This window comes from Spermophilus citellus (assembly GCF_964194105.1).
Source record: "Spermophilus citellus genome assembly, chromosome: 10".
NCBI classification, from domain to species: domain Eukaryota; kingdom Metazoa; phylum Chordata; class Mammalia; order Rodentia; family Sciuridae; genus Spermophilus; species Spermophilus citellus.
The window spans coordinates 36,325,841-36,338,461 of NC_138197.1; the positions used below are offsets into that span (position 1 = coordinate 36,325,841).

Sequence of the window (12,621 nt, forward strand, 5' to 3'; positions counted from 1 at the left end):
TATTTCTGAATTTTAGCTTAATTTAGTTTCTCCTTTGATTGACTATTCCTTTAGTGTGGTTCTTCTCTTTGCTGGTTTTCACTTTTTTTTTTCTATTTCATCCTCATAGAATATTTTGTTGAGAATGTTCTGTAATGCAGGCCTTCTAGTTGTGAATTCTTTTAACTTTATTATGAAAGTTTTTTTATTTCATCTTTAAATCTCAAACTTATTTTTTCTGGATATAAAATTCTTGATTGATATCTATTTTATTTCAGAGCTTAGTATATGTTGTTCCAGGCCCTCCTTCCTTTGATGGTCTGAGTTGAGAAATCACCTGAGATATGAACTAGTTTCCCCCAATAAGTAATCTGATTTTTTTTTTCCTCTCGTGGCTTTTAAAATGCTATTCTCATTATGTATGTCAGGTATTTTTATTAAAATGTGCCTTGGTGTAAGTCTGTTGTAATTTTGTACAATTGGGGTCACGAAGCTTCTTTTTCCATTTCATTCTTTAGGTTTAGAAAATTTTCTGATATTATTTCATTGAAAAGATTTTGCATTCCTTTTGTTTGTATCTCTGCTCCTTCCTCTATCCCAAGAAATCTTAAATTTAGTCTTTTTGTGTTATTCCATAATTCTTGGAGGTTCTATTCATGATTTCTTACCATCTTCACTGTGCGGTCAACTTTACATGTTTTGTCTTCATTGTCTGAGGTTCTATCTTTCAAGTAGTCTAGTCTATTGGTAATGCTTTCCATTGAATTTTTAATTTGATCTATTGATTTCTTCACTTTGTGGATTTCTGCTTCATTTCATTTCAGAATCTGTTTCTCTTTATTGAAGTTATCTTTCATCTCCTAAAATTTATCTCTCATTTCACTCCTTACATTGTTCTTTATGTCACAGATCAGTTTTACTACCCACATTACTCATTCTCTGACATTTCTTTTACCAATGGATTTTATTATTGGAGAAACTTGGTTTCCTTGGGGCACCTTGTTTCCTCATTTTTTCATGTTGTTCTTGTGTCTTCCCATCTAGCAGTGTGAATCTGAGGCAGCACCATTTCTACCCTGTAGATTTATACTGTCACTGAAGGTTTCCAGTACCTCACCTTTAAGGGAGAGACCAATATCAACAGCACTCAATGCAAGCAATATACAGACTTAAAAAAAAATTGTTCCAATTAAGATGTCTACAGTTTTGTGTCAATAAACAGAAATGGTATGATTAATTATTGTCTACTTAAATACAGTAAATTTGCAAAAGGATTTACAATTTCAAATGGTGAACAAAGAGAGAACAGAAGTGGTGTAGGATGTGGTGTTTATAAGGAAGGAGGAGAGAAGACAGAGGTAGAAGGTTATATTAAAAGTAAAAGAGAAACTGATCGAGGTTGGCTGCTAGCAGGAGAAAAGAAAAAGAATCCAGGGAAACAGATGAGAGGAAAAAACATTCATAATTTTAAAAGTAAAATATATATACATATGTAATAGTAAAAATAATAGAATACAAAACAAAACTGTAATATACTATTCTGACATACCAGTCCTTGATAAACTGATGCATAAAGAATATTTGGTTTCAAAAATGATAGAGATGTGAGAAATACAAGGAATCTTGATGGAAATTTGAACAATTGTTTTCGTTGGAGTTCAGAAGTTCTTCAGCTTCCCTTCTTAGCCAATTGGTGGGATTATCTGGAGTTTGATGATAACTCCACACTCAGAATGCTTGTAGTTGCTACGGTGAAATGGTTTGTTCTGGGGATGAAACTCCTGGAGGTGTGATGTAGGCTTAGGATTGCTGTTTGCTGGGAGCCTATTAGCCTGGAGATTTTAAATCAGAGAATTGCAATTGCTCGTCCACACTGGAAGACTGTACTCCAGGACTCTCTTTTGGGTTCCACTGCTGCCTTAATGAGACATACTTTTAATATAAGTACAAAGATTGATAAAATAAAAAAGTACACCATAAAACATAAACCAATAAAAATTGCTAAAAAATACTGTCATAAAAAGATAAGTAACATATAGGCCAAAAGAGTGATCATGTAGCACTTCATATTCTTATTAGAATTATAATGAAAATATATAAGTTTATATATTTATAAAATATATAAATATCTGTATTATAAAACTTGGTTGACTTAAATTCATACTTAAGAAAAAAGAATGTAGAAAAAGTAAATACCAAAACATGCATCAAAAGAAATTACACTGAAAAGCAAATTAAATAAAAATGTACTACACAGAAGATAACATTGACTGAAATTAATGACACAGAGAAAAATTGCAATAGAGAGAATTAAAAAGGCCAGAGGTTTTTCACTGAAAAAGACTAATAAAATTAGCTCCTGTGAGGCTATTGAAAAATAAACAGAAGGCACAAATAATATACAGTTAGAAATTAGGATGCCATTGTGGTTCTTATACATATTAGACAGATAATTAAAGCATACTCTGAATACATTTTAATATCTGTATAAAATAGAAAATACAGGATTCCTCATTAGTCCAGGCTCCAATGGAACCAAGAGCCAGACCCAGTGTAGTTGAAACTGATACTAGGTTGGTTACCATGGACTGAGGCTTTTAATGATTTGAATCTCTTAAACATTTTGAACTTTGTTTTATGTTCTAGAATATGGTATATCTTGGTGAATATACTATGTGTATGTGAAAAAAAGAAAGCTTATTCCTTACTGTGGAATGGAATGTTCCATACAAGTCAGATGGGTCAAAGTAGTTATGGTTTTGTTCAGGTTTCCTATATACTTGATACCTTAGTACTTTCCTGTATACATGCTGTATTGAGTACTGAGAATAGAATTGTAACATCTGGAACTGAATTGTGCATTTACCTTTCTTTGTTCAAGTTGATAAGATTGGCTCCATGTTTTTTAAATCTATTTTTAGTTACATAAATATTTGAAATTATGTTTTTTAGTAATCATTATATAATCCTATTTTTTAAATCTCTGGTAATATTCCTAGTTCTGTATTTTACTTTGTGTTATATCAATGTGGTCAGTGCCGATTTTTTATTGATTGACCCATTGATGTAAATAGAACAGAAAAAATTGGGAAAATACTGTGGCTAGATCTGTACTCTGACCTGAACTGGCTCCAAATGTACAACTGCTGTGTTAGAATTCCACTTAGAGATGGCCTTGAAACAATATTGAAAAAATATGCCAACCCTTTGATGAGAACTCCACACATCAAATATAGAATAAAACATAGATGGTGGAGAAGGCATCATCTTTTTTTTTAATCTCGATTTTTTAAGTTACTAATGGATTTTTTTTTACTTTTTTTATTTATATATGGTGCTGAGGATTGAACCCAGGGCCTCACACATGCCAGACAAGCGCTCTACCACTGAGCCACAACCCCAGTCCAAAAAGGCACCATCTTTAAAACAGAAAAATGACCCCTCTTCAGATGGAATCTGCCTTATCTTGAACTTCCCAGTTAGCTTTATGAAGATCCAGTTTCAGACATGAGATGACTTCATTGAGATCCACTTGAATGCCAGGTGTCAGATGCAAGAGGAATGTGCCATGACTGAGGCAACTCAAATTTTCCTATTACCAGTCTCCACTTCTTTTAATTCTTCAAAAGAAACTACATTTCTGGCAGCCCCTAAAATTCAAAAGTCCAGTCAATTATAAAAAACAAAACAAACAAACAAAAACACGCATGCTTAAAAAACAACAGGAAGAAGCAGAATGGGAAATTATAAATGTGCTGTTGATGAAGCATGGCTTAAAATGTCTGTGCTTAGTCAAAAGATCAAATATTAAAGATTGCATCCTTTTTGACAAACAATCATCACAAAGGATGAGACAAAATTTGAAAGGTTGATGGAAGAAACAGCATATCAACAGAACATGATACAGGAGCTTATAGAAAATAACCAGAAGCTTAAAAATGAACTTCAGCTAGAACAAAACCAAGCAGCCCATCAGGAAGAGCAAGCTTCCAAATGACTTGGAACCAATGATGGAGAGTGTGAAAGCCAAAATTGGTAAATTGGAAGATGTATCCCTAAATAGGGTTTGCCAGCAAGAAGCTAAAATAAAAGATGTTCAAAAGGAGCAGAAAATTTTACAGGCAAAATGCCAACATTACAAGAAAAAATGAAATGAATAGAACAACAAGAGATTATTGGTTCTTTGCAAAAAAGATATCTGTAGATTAACAAAGGAGGATGAACAGAGTGTTTGCCTATCTCTGCAAAAGAGTTTCTCATCTGTCCTGGATAGACAGTTGCTTTGCCTAATTGACTATTGTGAATCCAAGGAAAAATCTAACAATGATTTGAAAATCCAGAAGAAGAAAAAGACTATTGAAATATAGGTACATCACCAAGCCTATAAATGCCTTCTAGTATCATTACAGAATCAACTCAAGTATTTAAAATCCAAGATTGATGCACTTACAAGTGAAAAGCTGAACCTCCAAAAAATTTGGAAAACAGGTCCACACAACAGGAATTAAAACTTAAGGGCTGGGGATGTGGCTCAAGCAATAGAGCGCTCGCCTGGTATGCGTGCGGCCTGGGTTTCATCCTCAGCACCACATACAAACAAAGATGTTGTGTCCGCCAAAAACTAAGAAATAAATATTTTTAAAAAATCTCTCTCTCTCTCCCTCTCTCTCTCTCTCTCTTTAAAAAAAACTTAGAAAAATAACAAGTGAAGAAACTGGAAAAAAAGCTGTAGAGGAAAGTATCAAATTACAGGAGCTTGTCAGTCACTAAAAAACACTGAGGACACAGAGAAAAGATGAACCCAGCAAAGAAAACCATCTATTGGTCCTAACTGATGGTTTTCTTTGCTGGGTAGCATCAATTTACAACCTAGGAACTCCAGTAATAATTTATAAACAGAACAAAGGAGGAGCCCAAAATTTTAATAAAGATCTTATACAATAAGATCTTTATTAATATTTTATTAAAATATTGCATCTTATTCCTGTAATAGAAATGTGAGAAGATGAACTGACATCCCTAAAGGATTTGTATAAGTCCTTGAAAATACTATCTACTGAACTGGTGCCTTGGAATAATTTAAAGAAACAGGATGAAAATGAAGATATTAAAGTTGAAGATCTGTTGTCCATGGTGGATACAATGGAGGAAGAAGTTAAAAATAAGGAAAAGGATAGCAACATGTCCTTTAAACTTTGTAAGCTATTATCTCTCACTTCCAAAAATTATTTGATGTGCCTTATTTAAATGGAGTCTATCCCTGAATGAATGAAGTTTACACTAGGCTTGGAGAAATGAACAATGCTGTGAGAAACCTCCAAGACTCTTAGAATTAGATAGTTCATCGTCTTTGTATGTGCTGGTGAGCACAGTTGGAAAATAGTGTAGGCTGATTAATGAGGATGTGAATGAGCAGGTTAAGCAGGTGTTAGGACTTGAAGACTTCCAAAGGTATTTGTTTGAGAAGTGTCATCCAGAATGCTTGGAGTGACGAAATTAAAGACATTCAAAAGTTCATAACTTATTCACCTTCTTATTTGGAATGGCGCTTGTTAAATAACTCGACAACCTAAAATTATCCCACACCTTTAGGGATAGAGAAAATGCCAAGTATTTTCAAGATAGAAATAAATTGTTGGACCTGTAAGTTTACACAGGGTGGGTAAGAAACTACTCAGCATAAGCCTGTTCCCAGGGAAAGTTATATGTGGAAAAATTCAAACCATCTTAGCTACTGTAGAAACTATTAAAATCAATTTTTAAAGGAAAACATAGATAGCTTTTACATATATAAAGGGACTAACATTGCAATTAAAAACATACTGGTTTGGGTGATCACTTTGACAGCACATATACTAAATTGGAATGATACAGAGAAGATTAGCATGTTCCCTGTGCAAGGATGACACACAAATTTGTGAAAAGTTCCATATTTTTTTTAAAGGGGAGGTTTACTTCCCACCGGCACTGGGCTTTAGGATGCTGACTACTTTGCTTCATTATTTGATACATTTGTTGTATTCAAAACCTTGAAATGTAGGATATCATTAAGTTTACATTATGTTTATATTTTTGAAATATTTATTTTACTTACAACTAATTAATAAAAGTGGATTTTAAAGACCTAAAAGAAACAACAACAACAACAACAAAAAAATACTGGTTTGGAACATAACAGAGTTTTACAAAAGGTACAAGCACAAACTTATTCTCTCCCTGAATATTTTTTAAAAGAGTCTGAATCAAATAATGAAACAAAGCTTTATTTGAAAGAGAAAAATACAAGTTAGTGAGGGAGAAGACAAAGTAAGATGAGAACAGAGAAAATCAAAGTAACAATAATAATAGATATGGAAGGAGAAATAAGAAAATCCACAATATAATTGCAAGCATTCCAACTGTAAGCAGCCTACTTTTTACTGTGCTTAATACTGGTTCCTAATGGTTTGCATGCAGAACCTTGACAGAAAGTCAGATAGGCCTCCCAGAATAAGAAAAGCATATGAAAACATTTATTTCCTGCCCAAATTCAAAACAGAGTAAATGCACTACAGAAGAAACTCTCAGTAAACAACAGCAGGCTGGGTTACATACTTTTGAGATTATGATAAGGTGTATCCCAGTGTTGCATAAAACTAAAAATATTTTTTTTAAAAAAGCATTTTATACATCATCGATCTTTCCATTTAAGATCAATGAAGAAAGAATTAAATAGAAAAGCTGCTATTGAAAAGAGGAATCACAAATAGCCAAAAAAAAAAAAAAAAACATGAAAAACTTTTCAACATCCCTAGCAATCGGGGAAATGAAATTTAAAAATACACTGAGATTTCATCTCCCTCCGGTCAGAAAGGCAATTATCAAAAATACAAATAGTGATAAATTCTGGTGAGGATGTGGAGGAAAAGGAACAAAAAAAAAAAAAAAACAAAAAAAACCTAGGAATGGAACCACCATATGACCCAGCTATCCAACTCCTTGGCATTTATCCAAAAGAACTAAAATCAACAATCAACAAGCTCTACAAATATAGATACATCAATGTTTACAGTAGCACTACTCACAATAGCCAAGTTATGGAACCAGCCCAGATGCCCATTAATAATTGATTAAGAAAATGTGCTGTATATGCACAATGGAGTTTTACTCAGCCGTAAAAAATGAAATTATGGCTACCCCCCCCTCTCTCCCTCTCCCCCTCCCTCTCCTCCCTCTCCTTCTCTCTCTCTCTCTCTCTCTCTCTCTCTCTCTCCCTCCCTCTCTCCCTCTCTCTCCCCCTCTCTCTCTCTGTCTCTCTCTCTCTCCCTCTCCCCGCCCCGCTTCCCTTCTGCAACTGGCCTCTACGACTGACCTCTACCTCCTGCTAATAAAATCTCCAACAGGTAAACGATTGTTTTGGCGGAGCTTTTCCGACGTTCCTACAGATATGGGCTGGAGAAGCCATAGAATGTTGTGAGCAGAGCTTAATGGGCAATTCTGGTGGGAGCTCAGAAGACTAGAATGCTGTTAGAAATGTGGCCAGTAAAGACTGTACTCATGAGTTTTCAGAGGGGAATGGGGACTCTATTGGGAATCAGACTAGAGAATATTCATGTTACATTCCAGCAAAGAAGTTGTCTACATTTTGCCCATGCCCTGACATTTTCTGTGAAGGTGAATTTAAAGGTAATGGACTAATAATCTGGTGGAAGAAATTTCAAGGAAGCACAGCATTCAGGCCTGGGTGGCCTGGGTGTTGCTGGCAGATTTTAGCTAGGTTCACTGTGAAAACTGGAAGCAGAGAGATTTGGAAAACTTTGTTGGTCAAAGAAGCCTAGGTAAAATTGGGGCCAAGGAATTTACTGTAAAGATGGTCATCATAAAGAGAAGTTAAGTACTTTGCTGAGACAAAGGAAAGATACCCTGAGGGCATCTCAGGAGTCAGCAAAACCACACCCATTGCAGGCTCAAGGGTGTAGAAGTGAAAACTTGTTTGAGAGACCTTGGACCTATGCTTGCATAGGGTTGCCTAGAAAGAAGTTTCCCCAGGATTCATTTCACTGTGTTTGATTGTCCAGGCATTCAGAGGTCACTGAAGTAATGGTCTAAGGGGGCCAGGCTACAGCTTGAGCTGACTTCAGACCTCAGCATCATTCACGTGGTGCTAGTTCTGCATGGATGCAGGACGCTGGAATTAAGGGATACCGGAAGTTTACACTGAAATTTCAGAGAAAGGCCTGGGAGGCCAGGGAAAGTGCAGCAGGTCAGAATCCCTGCAGGCAGCCCCTGAAATATCAATGCAAGAGGCTCTGAGAAGGAAGCCAAAGATGCACTTCAGACACTCTGGATTAAAAGATGCCAACAACATGGAACATCTGCTGGGGAAAGAGGCTGGCGTGGACAGAGCCAGCTTAAGAGAAAGGCCATTTGGACTGCAACTGGCAAGGCCATAGGGGTGAAGCTGCACAAGCTCTTTGAAGATCATATTTTGCCCTTATGTGCACTGAATACAGAATTTGGAGCTACAGGACTTGTTTTTCTAGCTGGATTTTGGTCTTGTGTTGGGCCCATCACTTTTTTCTATGCCCCCATTTCTTCCTTTTGGAATGGGAATGCTTACTGTGTGCCAATATATATTAGATATATGCAACTTGCCTTTGATCTTTACAGGGGCTCATAATCAAAAGTTTGCCTTGGCCTCAGATGAGACTTTGGACTTGGACTTTTGGGTAAAACTGGAGCTGTTAAGACTATGGGGACTCTTGAAAATGGACCACATGCATTTTGCATTATGAAATGGACATGAGTTTTGGGGACCCAGAGGTGGAATGTTGAGGTTTGGATGAGCTATCCCCCAAACTCCTATGTTAACACAGGAGTTGAAATGATTAGATTATAAGAATGTAACATAATCCGTGGGTTAATTCATTTGATGGATTACTATTCTGAAAGTACTTCTTTACTGAGTAACTTCAGTTACTGGTTAGCTGAAGGCAGGTGTGGTGTGGCTAGAGGAGGTAGGTTACTAGGGATGTGGTTTGAGGATTATACATTTTTGTCCCTGGCTCCTCCCTCTCTCTCTGTTTCCTGGTCACCCTGGGCCTTGAGCTGAGGAATTTTCCTTCGACATCCCCTTCTGCTATGATGTTCTCTACCTTACCTTAAGCCCAGAGCAATGGAGCCCGCTGACCATGGTCTGAACCTCTTAAATCATAAGCCAAAATAAACTTTTTCTCCTCTTAAAAAAATGAAATTATGGCATTTGCTACTAGATGGATGGAAGTAGAGAATATCTTGTTAAGTTCTATAAGCCAGACCCAGAAAATTAAGGATCAAATAAAGCGGTGGTGGGGGATTGCTCTGATTATAAAGATAGAGGGAAGGTCAGTGGAGTAGAAGAAGGATAATGGGGGTAGGGAGGAGGGAAGAGAAAGGGGAGGACCAGGGACTGAAGTGGAGTAAATTAATTTATATACTTCCATACCTGTATCTTTATGTCAAAATAAACCCAACTGTTATGTACAACTAAAATGCACCAATAAGAGAGAAAAATTAAAGACTACTTGATGAGAACATCACCACATCAAATATGAGAAAGAAAATGAGCCAAACTGAAGCTTCATGGGAGGATACAAGGAAGAAGAATCTCATAGAACACATAAAAAAGCATGTAGGTTTGTTGGAATAGAAATTATATTTTTCACTCTACCTGTTAAATTGCATTTAATAATTCTTAGTGGTAGCCAAACTAGAACACATCACATAGTGCTTGCATTATGTTTAGCATAATATAGAAAATATAGCCTGGTGTGGTATGACAAATAACTATAACTTGAAAGACATCAGTGGTCACCAGTTAATGAGCATTAAAAAATTACCCTACTTATATTTCAAATTTAGGCTTTCTTGGTAGTTTGCACCTGATGACTCAGAACCATCCTACTGAGATCATTTCCCTCTGGCCTTGATCACATCTTTTTTCTTACAAAGTTCATCTTCCCATGACAGTTTATTTCCCCTACTCACATTCCTGCCTAGGTTCTCCCAGACATCCTTTGTATTCATCACTGATGATGAAGCACAGCCTTTCTCTCCATCATGTTGCCCCCTGCTACCCTGATCCTCATACATACTGGCAATTAGAACTCTTTACTTCTCTACCTCCAAATAACCTCTTCCACTGTCTCAGCCAATCACTACCATGGCAGCACATTAGTCATAGTCATGAATTTTAACTGTTACCTCTCAAAAATGACTTACTGAATTCTGTATGATGTTAACAGTTTGTTCATTATAGCACAATACAGTATAACATAGTAGAGTAAGATGTGTCTTTTTTTTATAACCTTTAAATGGTTCATCTAAAAATGTCCTACTAAAGTCTCCCACCTTCCACAAACATCAACACTCAAACTTGTTCACATCATATCTAAGTTGGAAAATAATGTTTTCATTTCATTAGCTTCTCCAGCCCTATCTGCAACTCTACTTCTAACCTATGGGTCTTTGTCCTTCTTCACCATTCTCCATGTTCAGATTGGTTCCATTGTATGGTATTTCTGCCAATGCACTAAATTTTCCTGAACTTCTTTTACCCCACTTGTTCAGCAAAATTATAATCCTATCTGAAATTGTTTCTTTTTCTGTCAATGACTGTTGAGACAAATACTTGCAGAATAGATCAGATTTACTGTGATACAAATTCATTGTCACCAACATGAAATTATTTGACACTGATACGGTATGTCCTGTTACATTGCTTTGTCACCACTCTCATATTCTATGAAAATAATTTTATTGCACATCTTCCGTTTATATCAAATCTCTTACTCTTTCACATATAATTCCTCTTATTCTGAGATAATCCATATTTCAGAGAAAGAGAAGACACTGATTAGACTGAAAATCTCTTAGCTGCCCTTCTATATATACACACACACATGCTTCTCATCTTACTTCTGACTTGTTAGAAAGCTGAATTCTTCTTACTCATTGATAAAGTTAATTTTCTCTTTATTTGGGTCCAACTGTTCCTTCCACCAAGGTGTCATACACTGTTTACTATACCTCTTTCTTTCTGAATATTCAGTTGTAATAGTGGTATCCTTCACATCAGCCTAAAACTATATGCTATTTTTAATCTCATTTGACCTCATATTCCAATATACCTGTTATCCTCATTCTCAATTTTTTTTAAATAAGCAAAAGTTCCCAGAGTTCTGTCTGCATTTGATTTTACACTCACTACTCAACCCATTAAAATCTGGTTCCATTCCCATGACTCCAAGGCTCTTGCAATCTTTTAGGTGACATTTGATCTATTTCACTCAATGGACCTCTTGTCATCAGCATTCATAACTCCCTTCTTAAGCACCTCTTTCCTGGCTCTATATTTTCTTGATATCTTTACCTGTCCTCACTATTTAAATTACCACCATAAACAGGTATTCATAATGTGCATGTGCTGAAAACATTTGTCCATTAGGTTTCATCTTATACATTTTCTTATCAATCAACATCTCCTCCAAATGTTCCAAACATTAACTGCTCAAACTCAACATTCCCAAATGAAAATTAAGTAAATAATATTTCCCTTACAAATATGTTCCTATGTTATAAAAGCTCACCACATTTCAACTGAATATAAAGACAGAACCTTGGAGTTGTCCTATTTATTTCCTTCTCTACACTACTGTGTCGATCACAAAGCCTGGCCTGTTTTAAACAACAGATGATTTTCAAACTTCTGCCTCTGTGAGCCAGGCTGTCTCTGCAGTCTCACAGGTATCAACATTCACCCTGTCTGGATGCTACTGCCAAGCCACCCTCCTTAGTGAAGGAAGGGCCATTCTTATTAATACCAGTGGGACTCTGAATGCCCTGACATCTTTACCTGAAACACTTTCTCCCACTTTTCTTTCCCTTTATTCATTTGTTCTTTCTCCTCCTGCCCCCCTTTTTCTTTTGTAATACTGGGGATAGAGCCCAGGGCCTCAAGCACACTAGGCAAGTGCTCACTCACTGAACTACATCCCCAGTCGGCTCCCTCTTCTAATAGAACTATAAGAATTAAATTTATTAATAGGTTATCTCAAGCTCCATTCTCTCAGGAAACTCTGAGAGAACTCCTGATCTATGTCAATTAGGTCTATTATAGTTTTATAACACCATGTTTTAAATTTACCTTTCCTTTTAAGCAATAATAAAAATTTTAATTTAAAAACAATTTCTTTGGTTATTGACTAATAGTTACATTTTTTCCAAATACTGAGTTTATTTTTCCAAAAACATAGTCAGTTGTTCCAGCAAAATTCATTGAATGTTTCATAATGTATTTTCCAATTCATTTACAAAGTAACATTTTTTTGTTTTGTTTTCTTTTTTTTTTTTTTTTTTTTTTTTGGTCTCCAGTGTATGTTAAGTCCTACAATGGCAAGACAGTGAACTTGGAATCTTCCTGTTTGAAACTTAGAATATTTGGTGATTTATTGGTGATGAAATACTAAAACAATAGCCAAAAAAAAGAAGAACAAAAAATTGTATTATTAATTTTTGTTTGAAAAACACAAAAAGAAAAAAATACAAAATGAAGTGATTCTTGGGCTGGGATTGTGGCTCAGCAGTAGAGCACTCGCCTCGCACTGCGGGACCCGGGTTCGATCC

General features: G+C 35.8%; 1 pseudogene across 1 annotated transcript; it reads left to right on the forward strand.

The window, feature by feature from the left end:
- The first annotated feature begins 3,686 nt into the window (after positions 1-3,686).
- LOC308658178 (centrosomal protein of 70 kDa-like) lies at positions 3,687-8,411 on the forward strand (annotated as a pseudogene). The gene is made up of 2 exons: positions 3,687-4,514; positions 8,188-8,411. The product of its transcript is annotated as a centrosomal protein of 70 kDa-like (transcript).
- The last annotated feature ends 4,210 nt before the right edge of the window (positions 8,412-12,621 follow it).